This window comes from Vulpes vulpes, chromosome 3 (genome assembly GCF_048418805.1).
Source record: "Vulpes vulpes isolate BD-2025 chromosome 3, VulVul3, whole genome shotgun sequence".
Lineage (NCBI taxonomy): Eukaryota > Metazoa > Chordata > Mammalia > Carnivora > Canidae > Vulpes > Vulpes vulpes.
Genome location: NC_132782.1, coordinates 68257972 through 68272190, shown reverse-complemented (window position 1 = coordinate 68272190; position 14219 = coordinate 68257972). Strand labels below are relative to the sequence as shown.

Genomic DNA, 14219 nt, shown 5'->3' with positions numbered 1-14219 from the left:
GCGGCCGCGGGGTCCCGGCGCTCGGGACGCGCGGCGGCGGGACGTGGGGCGGGGCTGCGCGGCCGCGGGGGCTCCTCTCCCGGCGGGGGCTCCTCTCCCGGCGCGGGCTCGGGTGCTCTTGGGCGCCGGGCCGGGGCTGGGGCCCTCCCTGCCTCTCCAGGGCCGGACTGGCCGCCGCCCCGGCCCCACGCGCGGCCCCGAGCTCCTTCTCTTTCCCCTGCTGGCTGAGGCTGACGTTTTTCTAACTTGGGGCGACCCCTGCTTGCTGGAGTACCTCGGAGCGCCCCCCTCGACCTGCGCGAAGCCTGGCCGCGCTCCCCAAAGAACCATCGGTGTCTGCAGACACCTTTTCCCTTAAGTTCGCTCTTGAGCAGCAGCGCTGGTTCGTTGAAGGAACAGGCGGGCGACCTGGGTGGGTGGCCCGACGTGGGCCCTCGTGCTTCCCGGGTCACGTGCAGCCCGCGGCGGGAGCATCCTCGGGGCTGGGCGACTGCACTTGTGCCTGAAGTCAGTGTCCTTACTAGGTACCAGGCATCTCCAGGCTTTAGGATGTGGGGATCGAAGTGCCTGGTGTCCTGTCCTGGTGTTTAGAACCCAGTGCGGACTCTGCTCAATTTTTAGATACAGACCCGTATTTCATAAGTCCTGATCGTTTTTGTTGAACGAGGTATGTTCTTGAATTAGAATCTTTTCCAGTAGGTAACCATACTATATATATACATTTTTTCTTCTTTTTTTCCTTTAGGTACTCTTCAAGAGAAAATGAGAACAACGTGATTCTGATGACGTTGTACAGGAATCTTTTAAATGTAGGTAGTCCTGCCCCATGGGGACATCTGGCTGCTCTGAAAAATCAACCTGTGAGTCATGTTCGCAGAAAACAGCTCTGTCCGTGCTTCTTTTCTCTACACCCAACATCTTTCAGGCTCAAATTTTTCATACCTGCTGTTAAAAGTTCCCGGACAGAAAATGGAAAGGAGCTCATCGAGTTGGTGTGCTGCTGCTTTTGCAAGTACACTACTGGGGATAGAGCAAACGAGAATAAACACATGGATGAATAGATGTGTTACAGTAGACTTTAAAACAAAAAAATCACCAGAGACACTGCCGAAAATTCTGCAGTGGAAATCTTTTTACAATTTTTGGAAATGGAAGAAAAAGGGATTCTAGGGAATAACATCTTTAGTGTTTATAACTTCATTTTGAATCCCAAAAACTGTTGAATACTGCTTTGGTAACTGCTTTGTGAGCCTGACTCTGTTGCTTATGGGTCCCTAAAGTAACCTGTCAGTGAGCCTCATGGCAGAGTGCGGAGATTGGCTTGAAAGAGTTCATAGATACTCACAGTCTGTATTGGAAAAAGTATGATTGAACTCCCAAAGTCCAGATATGCAGCCCTGGAATGCAAAGTGAAAAATTGGAGGAATTTATTACAAAGGGTATTGTGTCATTTTATACACTTTTCTGGGCTGAAAAAGTGGATATACAGTCCATTTTTAAAAATTAGATGAGCAACATCTCTCAGTTGATAGTTTCTAACTTAAGGCCGATGTTAGTAAGCCAAGGTGCAATGTGCTGGTGCTTCTTGATCAGACACTACCTCTAATTATAGAAATGGGTAAAGGTGCTATAAAAACACACCTTTTATTTTTTTCGGATGAAGACCTAGATAAAATTTCAGAAATGTTCAGATTCTTGGGCACAATAATCATTTTCTTACAAAGTCCTAGAGCAACATGTACTTGGCAAGCAATTCTGTGATACTCAGTAGAAAATGGATTCCCTCAAAGCCCATTTTGGATGTAATGGCAGAAAGTTCTCTCGCCTACTTGGCAACCAAAAACTTTCTCCCAGTCAAGCTTCTGAGTTAATCAGTAAACTTAGAAAAACTTATTTGCTACTTGCTTAAATTACTTGCTACCAAGACCCACACTTTGTTTAGAAAACTAGAAAATTGGCTATTCCTCATTCTGATTGCTTTCAGCCCAGAATACTATTGAAATTCCTTAATTCATATTGCTGATAAAATTTCATCTATTCGACTTTATGATAAACATTATTTTCTTCTCAAGGTAAGCTGGTTATAACTTCTAAGATCAGACAAACATTTGGAAGCTTGATGTTTTAGAGTCTAGGAAGACTTTATATGAGCAGTGTTTTCCCTCTTTTCCGTAATGCTCTAAAGAAGAGGTCCCGAAGAGGTGGAGTACTTGAATTATAAGAAAATGGTTAAGAATGCTAAACCCTTTCATGGAAAGGGAAGCTGGCAGTTTCTGGAAGCGCAGGCTCTTTACTGACCTGGGGGAACAGTTGCAGTATCCTTTTAGGGGTGATGGTGATGATAGTAACCACAATAACAGCTATTAGAATCACTGATGAAAGAGACAGAGTTGCTTTATTTTCTTCGAGAGGATTAGTTTATTTTTCATATCAATTCAAGTGCACCTAAATATGTTGGGTGGCTAGATCTCAGTTAAAGGGAGTGAATAGGGGATCCTTGGGTGGCTCAGCGGTTTAGCGCCTGCCTTTGGCCCAGGGCGTGATCCTGGTGATCCTGGAGTCCCTGGATCAAGTCCCATGTCAGGCTCCCAGCATGGAGCCTGCTTCACCCTCTTCCTGTGTCTCTGCCTCTCTCTCTCTCTATGTCTATCATAAATAAATAAATAAATAAAAACTTAAAATTTTTTTTAAAAAAAATAAAGGGAGTGAATAGTGAGAAAAAAGAAAAATAGACCATAATAATTTTGCTATATAAATATAAATTTATGAAAATGTATAAATTAGCATTTATAATCATTGAAAGGTACAGAAAACTATTTTAACTAGTATCAAAAGAATTTCTCTAATAATGTGAAATTGGGGAGGATAAAAATACAAAGAGATAAAAGGGAACCTGTGAGCTGGAATGGACTCAAGGGAAGCTTCTGATTTTTAAGTCAAAAGGAGTGAATTGCATTTAGTCAAATATACATGCATTATTGTCTAATGGTGGTCAGGTTGAGGGATGAGAAGAGACATCAAGGAAGGCAAGCTTGTGGGTATAAAAAACCCTCTGGAGATAGGAAAATGGAGTTCTAGTCCCTCTGCCATCAAATATTTCTATTGAGAAAGAACAAGAAAAGAAAAAAAAAACCCACCCTGTTATTAATTATGCACCTAACTCCTATTTATGTCAGACCCCATATCTAGAACTTTGATCACATGCTAACCAGGTGGCTTATGGCAAGTTAATTTCTTTCTCAAGCCTTAGTTTCCTTGTAGGTGGTAGTAGGGTGGTATCAGAATCAAATGATTTAATGTATATAAAAAACTTAGAAAAAAGTGTCTGGCATAAAGAAATTAAGTACGGTGTAGATATCGTTTATAATTTTTTATGTCTGATTTTTCTAACATGTCATGATTGTACTTCACATTGTCTTTTGGGTTTGATTTTTCATCAATAAAACCTAAGTCAAAGAAGTTATGTTAGTTGATCTCTAAGATCATTTACAAAATTTATGGTTTTTTATTTAAAGAGCAAGGCAGAAGGAGTAAAATACACTGGGTGGGAGACAGAATAGATTCTGATATGTTTAGGTATCCTGCTTACTTGGGGGCTAGGCCCCAATGATTTTAACTTCCTGTTGAAATCTTGTATTTAGTGGATTTCTAGTTGTTCACAGATCTGTATTATTATTTTTTTAATAATAAATTTTTTATTGGTGTTCAATTTGCCAACATATAGAATAACACCCAGTGCATCCCGTCAAGTGCCCCCCTCAGTGCCCATCACCCATTCACCCCCACCCCCGCCCTCCTCCCCTTCCACCACCCCAGTTCGTTTCCCAGAGTTAGGAGTCTTTATGTTCTGTCTCCCTTACTGATATTTCCCACACATTTCTTCTCCCTTCCCTTATATTCCCTTTCGCTATTATTTATATTCCCCAAATGATTGAGAACATATAATGTTTGTCCTTCTCCGATTGACTCATTTCACTCAGCATAACACCCTCCAGTTCCATCCACGTTGAAGCAAATGGTGGGTATTTGTCATTTCTAATGGCTGAGTAATATTCCATTGTATACATAGACCACAGCTTCTTTATCCATTCATCTTTCGATGGACACCGAGGCTCCTTCCACAGTTTGGCTATTGTGGACATTGCTGCTATAAACATTGGGGTGCAGGTGTCCTGGCATTTCATTGCATCTGTACCTTTGGGGTAAATCCCCAGCAGTGCAATTGCTGGGTCGTAGGGCAGGTCTATTTTTAACTCTTTGAGGAACCTCCACACAGTTTTCCAGAGTGGCTGCACCAGTTCACATTCCCACCAACAGTGCAGGAGGGTCCCCCTTTCTCCGCATCCTCTCCAACATTTGTTGTTTCCTGCCTTGTTAATGTTTCCCATTCTCACTGGTGTAAGGTGGTATCTCATTGTGGTTTTGATTTGTATTTCCCTGATGGCCAGTGATGCAGAGCATTTTCTCATGTGCATGTTGGCCATGTCTCTGTCTTCCTCTGTGAGATTACTGTTCATGTCTTTTGCCCATTTCATGATTGGATTGTTTGTTTCTTTGCTGTTGAGTTTAATAAGTTCTTTCTAGATCTTGGAAACTAGCCCTTTATCTGATACGTCATTTGCAAATATCTTCTCCCATTCTGTAGGTTGTCTTTTAGTTTTGTTGACTGTATCCTTTGCTGTGCAAAAGCTTCTTATCTTGATGAAGTCCCAAGAGTTTGTTTTTGCTTTTGTTTCTTTTGCCTTCGTGGATGTATCTTGCAAGAAGTTACTGTGGCCGAGTTCAAAAAGGGTGTTGCCTGTGTTCTCCTCTAGGATTTTGATGGAATCTTGTCTCACATTTAGACCTTTCATCCATTTTGAGTTTATCTTTGTGTATGGTGAAAGAGAGTGGTCTAGTTTCATTCTTCAGCATGTGGATGTCCAATTTTCCCAGCACCATTTATTGAAGAGACTGTCTTTCTTCCAATGGATAGTCTTTCCTCCTTTATCGAGTATTAGTTGACCATAAGGTTCAGGGTCCACTTCTGGGTTCTCTATTCTGCTCCATTGATCTATGTGTCTGTTTTTGTGCCAGTACCACACTGTCTTGATGACCACAGCTTTGTAGTACAACCTGAAATCTGGCATTGTGATGCCCCCAGCTATGGTTTTCTTTTTTAAAATTCCCCTGGCTATTCGGGGTCTTTTCTGATTCCACACAAATCTTAAAATAATTTGTTCCAATTCTCTGAAGAAAGTCCATGGTATTTTGATAGGGATTGCATTAAACGTGTAAATTGCCCTGGGTAACATTGACATTTTCACAATATTAATTCTGCCAATCCATGAGTATGGAATATTTTTCCATCTCTTTGTGTCTTCCTCAATTTCTTTCAGAAGTGTTCTATAGTTTTTAGGGTATAGATCCTTCACCTCTTTGGTTAGGTTTATTCCTAGGTATCTTATGCTTTTGAGTGCAATTGTAAATGGGATTGACTCCTTAATTTCTCTTTCTTCAGTCTCATTGTTAGTGTATAGAAATGCCACTGACTTCTGGGTATTGATTTTGTATCCTGCCACACTGCCAAATTGCTGTATGAGTTCTAGCAATCTTGGGGTGGAGTCTTTTGGGTTTTCTATGTAGAGTATCATGTCATCGGCGAAGAGGGAGTCTTTGACTTCTTCTTTGCCAATTCGAATGCCTTTAATGTATTTTTGTTGTCTGATTGTTGAGGCTAGGACTTCCAGTACTATGTTGAATAGCAGTGGTGAGAGTGGACATCCCTGTCTTGTTCCTGATCTTAGGGGAAAGGCTCCCAGTGCTTCCCCATTAATAATGATATTTGCTGTGGGCTTTTCGTAAATGGCTTTTAAGATGTTGAGGAATGTTTCCTCTCTCCCTACACTCTGAAGAGTTTTGATCAGGAATGGATGCTGTATTTTGTCAAATGCTTTCTCTGCATCTAATGAGAGGATCATATGGTTCTTGGTTTTTCTCTTGGTGATATGATGAATCACACTGATTGTTTTACGAGTGTTGAACCAGCCTTGTGTCCCAGGAATAAATCCTACTTGGTCATGGTGAATAATTTTCTTCATGTATTGTTGGATCCTATTGGCTAGTATCTTGTTGAGAATTTTTGCATCCATGTTCATCAGGGATATTGGTCTGTAATTCTCCTTTTTGGTGGGGTCTTTGTCTGGTTTTGGAATTAAGGTGATGCTGGCCTCATAGAACGAATTTGGAAGTACTCCATCTCTTTCTATCTTTCCAAACAGCTTTAGGAGAATAGGTATGGTTTCTTCTTTAAACGTTTGATAGAATTCCCCTGGGAAGCCATCTGGCCCTGGACTTTTGTGTCTTGGGAGGTTTTTGATGACTGCTTCAATTTCCTCCCTGGTTATTGGCCTGTTCAGGTTTTCTATTTCTTCCTGTTCCAGTTTTGGTAGTTTGTGGCTTTCCAGGAATGCGTCCATTTCTTCTAGATTGCCTAATTTATTGGTGTATAGCTGTTCATAATATGTTTTTAAAATTGTTTGTATTTCCTTGGTGTTGGTAGTGATCTCTCCTTTCTTATTCATGATTTTATTAATTTGAGTCTTCTGTCTCTTCTTTTTAATAAGGCTGGCTAATGGTTTATCTATCTTATTAATTCTTTCAAAGAACCAACTCCTGGTTCTGTTGATCTGTTCCACAGTTCTTCTGGTCTCGACTTCATTGAGTTCTGCTCGAATCTTTATTAACTCTCTTCTTCTGCTGGGTGTAGGATCTATTTGCTGTTTTTTTCTCTGGCTCCTTTATGTGTAAGGTGAGCTTTTGTATTTGAGTTCTTTCCAGTTTTTGAATGGATGCTTGTATTGCGATGTATTTCCCCCTTAGGACTGCTTTTGCTCCATCCCAAAGATTTTGAATGGTTGTATCTTCATTCTCATTAGTTTCCATGAATCTTTTTAATTCTTCCTTAATTTACTGGTTGACTCTCTCATCTTTTAGTAGGATGGTCCTTAACCTCCACGTGTTTGAGGTCCTTACAAACTTCTTGTGATTTAGTTCTAATTTCAAGGCATTATGGTCTGAGAATATGCAGGGGATGATCCCAATCTTTTGATATTGGTTCAGACCCGATTTGTGACCCAGTATGTGGTCTATTCTGGAGAAAGTTCCATGTGCACTTGAGAAGAATGTGTATTCAGTTGAGTTTGGATGTAAAGTTCTGTAGATATCTGTGAAATCCATCTGGTCCAGTGTATCATTTAAAGCTCTCATTTCTTTGGAGATGTTGTGTTTAGAACACCTATCAAGTGTAGAAAGCACTAGATTGAAGTCACCAAGTGTAAGTGTATTATTATCTAAGTATTTCTTCACTTTGGTTATTAATTGATTGATATATTTGGCAGCTCGCACATTCGGGGCATATATATTGAGGATTGTTAAGTCCTCTTGTTGGATAGATCCTTTGAGTATGAGATAGTGTCCCTCTTCATCTCTCACTACAGTCTTCGGGGTAAATTTTAGTTCATCTGATATAAGGATGGCTACCCCTGCTTTCTTTTGAGGACCATTTGAATGGTAAATGGTTCTCCAACCTTTTATTTTCAGGCTGTTGGTGTCCTTCTGTCTAAAATGAGTCTCTTGTAGACAGCAAATAGAGGTCCTGCTTTTTTATCCAGTCTGAAACCCTGCGCCTTTTGATGGGGTCATTAAGCCCGTTCACGTTCAGAGTTACTATTGAAAGATAGGAGTTTAGTGTCATCATGATATCTATTCAGTCCTTCTTTTTGTGGATTGTTCCACTGGACTTCTTCTTAAAGGGGAATTTTAAGAGTCACCCTTAAAATTTCTTGCAGAGCTGGATTGAAGGTCACGTGTTCTTTCAGTTCCTGCCTGTCTTGGAAGCTCTTTATCTCTCCTTCCATTCTGAATGAGAGCCTTGCTGGATAAAGTATTCTTGGTTGCATGTTCTTCTCATTTAGGACCCTGAATATATCCTGCCAGCCCTTTCTGGCCTGCCAGGTCTCTGTGGAGAGGTCCGCTGTTACCCTAATAATCCTCCCCATAAAAGTCAGGGATTTCTTGTCTCTTGCTGCTTTAAGGATCTTCTCTTTATCTTTGGAATTTGCAAGCTTTACTATTAAATGTCGAAGTGTTGAATGGTTTTTATTGATTTTAGGGGGGGGGGATCTCTCTATTTCCTGGATCTGAATGCCTGTTTCCCTTCCCAGATTAGGAAAGTTTTCAGCTATGATTTGTTCAAATACATATTCTGGCCCTCTGTCCCTTTCGGCGCCCTCGGGAACCCCAATTAAACGTAGGTTTTTCTTCCTTAGGCTGTCATTTATTTCCCTTAATCTGTCCTCATGGTCTTTTAATTGTTTGTCTCTTTTTTCCTCAGTTTCTCTCTTTGCCATCAACTTGTCTTCTATGTCACTCACTCGTTCTTCCACCTCGTTAACCCTCGTCGTTAGGACTTCTAGTTTGGATTGCATCTCATTCCATTGATTTTTAACTTCTGCCTGATTAGATCTAAATTCTACAGTCATGAAGACTCTTGAGACCTTTATGCTTTTTTCTAGAGCCACCAGTAGCTGTGTAATAGTGCTTCTGAATTGGCTTTGTGACATTGAATTGTAATCCAGATTTTGTAACTCTGTGGGAGAGAGGACTGTTTCTGATTCTTTCTTTTGAGGTGAGGTTTTCCTTCTAGTCATTTTGCTCAGTGCAGAGTGGCCAAAAACAAGTTGTATTGGGAAAAGGAGAAAAAGAGAGGAGAGAAAGAAGGAAAGAAAAGAGAGAGAGAAAAAGGAAATAGAAAAAAAAAGAAAAGAAAAAGAGAAAAACAAAGAAAGCAAAAATAAAAGGGTGGGGGAAGCAAACAAATCAAAAAAGCAAAACAAAACAAAACAAAAAACCACAGGGGAGCATCTTCTGATTCTGTATACTTTAAGTCCCTTGACTTCCCCTGGAACTGGTCCGTCTGGCTGGTCTTCTGGGGGAGGGGCCTGTTGTGCTGATTCTCAGGTGTTAGCATTTGGGGGTGCTGCTCTGCCCCATGCTTGGTGCAGGGCTCAGTGGGGGCTGTTTACCCCGTGAGGCCCCAGGAGGAACAACCGCAGTGGCGGGGCCAGCTCTGCAGCCCTGGAGTCAGCTCCCGCAGTAGCTCCGGGGCTCTCCGTCTGCAGGGCCTGGAGGCTCCGGGGCGGGGCGCTGATCTGCTCAGCTTGGGGCAGGAGCGTCCTCGCTGTCCTGGGCCCTCCCGGCCTCTGCCTGTCCCGGGGGAGGCCGGATCCTGGGCTGTGTCCCGCGCCCTGTGCTCCGGAGCCTGCGCTGTTGGATTCGCGCTTTCGCCCCGCAGCCCCCTCCGCAGAGCCGCCGCCCGAGCCCCTCCGAGCTGCTCCAGGCCCCGCCGTGCGCGCTGCAGCCCTTAGGGAGCTCGGTGTACTCTCCTGGGGCGCAGTTCCTCTGTTACTGTCCCAGGGAGCCCGAGGGCATCCCCGCCTTTCAATTCCCCGGGAGGCCTTTCCGCCCGGGAAGGTTGGTGCAGCTCCTGCTCCTCCGGGACGGGGCTCTCCTGTCCTGGGGACACTCGCCCCGGCCTCAGCCCGGCTCCTCGCGGGGCCTCTCCCCCTTGGAGGGCTTTTGTTTCTTTATTTCTTTTTCCCCCGTCTTCCTACCTTGATAGAAGCGCCAACTCTTCTCACTGTAGCATTCCAGCTGGTCTCTCTTTAAATCTCAGGCTGAATTCGTAGATTTTCAGGATGATTTGAAGGTTCTCTAGGTAATTTGGTGGGGACAGGTGACTTGGGGACCCTACTCTTCTGCCATCTTGCCCCTCCCTCTCAGATCTGTGTTATTTAAAAGATTTTTTTGACCTTGAGGCAAAGAAGTTAATAGATACAGTTACGTTAGAAGGTTCCTGAACTTCTAGAAATCATACAGTATTACAGTGTGTGGGTTTTTTGGAGAAGAGCTCTATATAAGTTTCTAAAAACATCTGTGACTGCCCTCCAAGGCCTAAAAAGATTTAAACTTTTTTACATACTCCATCCTATCCTCCTGCATTTCTTTCTAGCATTTACAACAGGATGAAAATATCTCTATACTGTGGCCTTTCAGAGAAATCTAGCCACACACCTCTTCCCCAGGCTTCTTTGTCACACATTTTCCAATGCTTTTTTTTCTTTTTTTTCCAATGCTTTTTTTTCAATCCTTTGAAGCTCATGATTCCCCAGCCAATCTCTTAGCCTAGGCTTCTGAGTCAATATGGATATGTACCTTGAATAGCCTCTTCCCCCGCCAGAGGAAATAAACACCTGGGGCCTTGCTTGAAGGTCTGCCCACTGAAAGTCTTCCTTTTGTCACAGTACTTTATGTTCCTGAAAATCAGGGCCCCAAAAGGGTCCCCTAGAGTAGGATGTCATGCCATCGCTGTCCGTTTTTGGGTGATGCCAGCATACTATGCAGAGTTGTCTCTAAAATTGCTTGACTTTTTTTTTCTTCCTTCACCAACAAGTCACAAGCAAGTCCCCATGTGGCCATGTGTGGGTTGAAAGAGAGGAGGCGATGCAGCAGGAGGAGAGGTGCAAGTCTTCAGGTCCTGTTAAGCCAAATCTCTTATGTAAAACTTCAGCCTGATGGTAGCGTCCTGCTACCCTCACTCAACTTTATTATTTGGTGGCTCAGGCATCTCTCCATTCCTGAAAAGCAGAGCACATGGAATGTTTATGGCGCATATTCGGATATCGTGTCTCTGTGAGGATGCAAGCTGGAGCTATCAGAGAACACATCTGCAGAGGACGAGAAAGCTGTGCTGCAAAATCCTAACTAAAGTTTTGCAATGTGATTCTGTAGAAACTTGCCAAATGCTCTGAATAGTATTTCCATGTGTAATAAACACTAAAAGCACTTTTGGACCTCCTGGGACATAAGGCCCCAGTGGTGGATCAATTTGTTTGGTAGCCTAGACCTATTGCAGAACAATAATTTGATCTGGTCTTCATTCAAAACTGATAGTCTTTTAGGTTTCTTTTTAAATAAGTCAGAGTAGCACACTATGAATCCCAAAGGTCTTCACCTTGGAAGAGATACCTCAACACACCCACAGAGCATTGAACCTGTAGATGTTTTACCAAAGTAGTAGGGCCTTATGTTTTGGGGCATCCATTTCTCATCTCTGGCATGTATGAGTTTAGACAAGGTATCTAGAACATTTGCTACATTTTGCTCACTGGGTCAGGTCAGTATGATATCAATATAGACAGCCAGCATAAACCTATTGTGGGACATAGAGACCACCAAGATCCCTGTGAACTAGAGTATTACATAGGGCTGGAGAGTTAATACAGTTTTGTTGATCTTGCCAGCTGAAAACAAACTGCTTTTAATACCCTTTATTTAGAGGCGTATAATGAAAGCTACTCAAGTAACAGGACTCTGGGAAATATAGTTCACAAGCTTAGCCAAGTTGTAACAACACAACCCAGCAAAAGATACATAAGTGTATAGTTGGTTACAGTTTAATGTGATGTGCTCACTCGTACATAAATTTATGCAAAACATTATGGTAGTACAGAAGAATTTAGGACTCTAGGGGAATCAGAGGATAGCTGATGAGTGTTTATGAGCTAATTTTCAGAAGGACGAAAGGCAGTGACTGTGAGATGGGAATATGTGAGGCCCCATTCCTCAGGTAGGACTCATCTGGCAATGGAGAGCTGTTTGCCATGTCTGGACCACATGATTCAGCACATGCAGGGTAGTTACTGGAGAGGAGGCTAGCTGTGACTACTTTCCTCCTGGTATAAAAAACAGTATTTAGCCTAGAAGTAGTATGCCTATTTTATAAAGATAGTTTAGGCTTATAAACAAATTAGCCAGATAACTATTAACCTGAATTCATCAAAATAGGAGACATACATTGAGAATTAAATGGAACCTAAGTATTGCCTCCATACTTTCCATTGATCTAATTTAATGGAAATACTTTACTGGAGACCCTGTGACAGTTTAATTAAGTTATTTTTTTCCCAAAACCATAATATAACATTTAATGGTCAAATACTATTGTATTAATTATTTAGATAAATTTATTAACTATTTTCCTTTCCTTTGTTCCTTCTGAATACATGCTGTTATATTCTGTTTTTACTTTTGGGAGAACAATATAAAACTAGATATGGACATTTTTGGTGGATGATGATCACTTACTAACCTGTGAAACCAACACTTGTATTCCTGTCTGTGGACCACATAGTATGTCTTTTCTTGGGTCTTAACAGAACATAATAATAGAGAACTATGATGGTTGATTTTATGTGTTAACATGGCTAGGCTATGGTAACCATATGACCATGTGTTTTTGGTCAAACATATGACCATATGTTTTTGGTCAAACACCAGCCTAGATATCATTGTGAAACTATTTTTTAGATGACATTAGCATTTAAATCACTAAGTGTATAGTTGGTTACAGTTTAATGTGATGTGCTCACTCATAAATTTATGCAAAACATTATGGTAGTACGGAAAAAACTTATAAAACTTTCCCTTTATAAGTGGTGGGCCTCATTCAATCAGTTGAAGGTCTCCAGAGATAAAGGTTGAAGCCCCCAAGGAAAAGGTAATTCTGCCTTTGAATTTAAGGATGCAACGTCGACAGTCCTGTGAGTCTGTGGAATGTTAGTCTGCCACACAGATTTCACGTTTGCCAGCCTCTGCAGTTGTGTGAATGAATTCTTTAAAAATAAATCTCAACACATACACTTCCTGTTGGTTCTGTTTCTTTGGAGAACATTGACAAATTCAAGGATAACCCAAACAGTGGTTTTAAACATCAAGTTTAAAAGTGTGTCTGTACGCAAAGGAGTTACTGCCTAATTAAAAAAATGGCTTGTCAGCTTGAATAAATACTTCATGATTTATAATCAAGGCTGGATTATTAATAATCTTCAGAACAACATGGCATGAGTAATTTGTTTAAACCTGATTTTCAAATTCAATTTTTAACTAGCAATTTTCAGTCTATTTACTGAAGAGTCAATTGGCCCAAAAGCGGATTGATTTTCTCCTATTCTACTTAGTTGGTGAGGTACTAGTAAGTAGTAACGTAGAAAACAGCCAAGTTCAAAAGAAGAAAATGTTTTCAAATTGGATAAGCAGCCTATGAGTAACTAACAAATTAATATGGGGTACACACATTGGAAAAATAGGTAGTTTATCACAGTGAAAATGGAATTGTACAAATTCCCTGTTACAGGTTAAACTGTGCCCTGTAAAAATCCATATGTTGACATCCTAACCCAGAGCACTTGGAGATTATTCCCTCATAAAGGTGGGAACCTGGAGATAGACATGCATACAGGGAGAACCCCATGCTTAAGACGAAGGCAAGATCAGGGGCGCCTGGGTAGCTCAGTCAGTGAAGCCACCAACTCTTGATTTCAACTCAAGTTGTGATCTCTCAGGGTCCTGAGATCGAGCCCTGAGTCCAGCTCTGCACTGAGTGTGGAGCCTGCTTACGATTCTCTCTCCCTCTGCCCTGCTCATGTTCTCTGTCTCTGTCTCTGTTCTCTCTCTCTCAAAAAAAAAAAAAAAAAAAAGAAAAGAAAAGAAAAAGATGAAGGCAGAGATCAGAATGATGTTCCCATATGCTAAGGAATACCACAGATTTTTCACAAACCATCAGAAGCCAGGAGAAAATCATGGACCAGACTCTTCCTCATGGCCCTCAGAAGAAACCAATCCTGGCAACAACTTGATCTTGAATCCTAGCTTCCTAAACTAGGAGATACCACGAAAAATCCAGTTGCTTAGGCCACTCCGTTTCTGGTACTTTGTTACAGCAGCTTTAGAAAAGTAACTTAATAGTACTAATTAATATTTTAAAATAAACATAATAAAGAAATATTGTAAAATTCCTAATTGTTCAACTAATCTTAAGTATTATTTATGAACTACTGTGTTCTGTTCATTATTTTCAAGTTAATATTTTGTTATTAGAAATAAATAATTATGATAATAGCTAACTCTTATGGGACATTTATTATTTTCCAAGCACAGCTTTAAATGCTTTAAGTGTATTACCTCATAGATAATTCCATTAGTCCCATTTTATAAAATAAACTCAAAAGCATAGGAGTAAGTTGTTTCAGTTAACAAATGTCGTAGTGGTAGATCCAAAGCATGAACTCAAAGGATTTAGTTCTAAAATTTTCGGTTCTAACCACAATGCCATTATACCT

At 41.2% G+C, this 14219-nt stretch overlaps 1 long non-coding RNA gene across 1 annotated transcript; it reads left to right on the top strand.

Moving 5' to 3' along the window:
* The first annotated feature begins 25 nt into the window (after positions 1 to 25).
* On the top strand, positions 26 to 13998 carry LOC112934266 (uncharacterized). The gene is made up of 3 exons (XR_012000478.1): positions 26 to 382; positions 746 to 1439; positions 10493 to 13998. It is a non-coding gene; the product is annotated as an uncharacterized lncRNA (long non-coding RNA).
* The last annotated feature ends 221 nt before the right edge of the window (positions 13999 to 14219 follow it).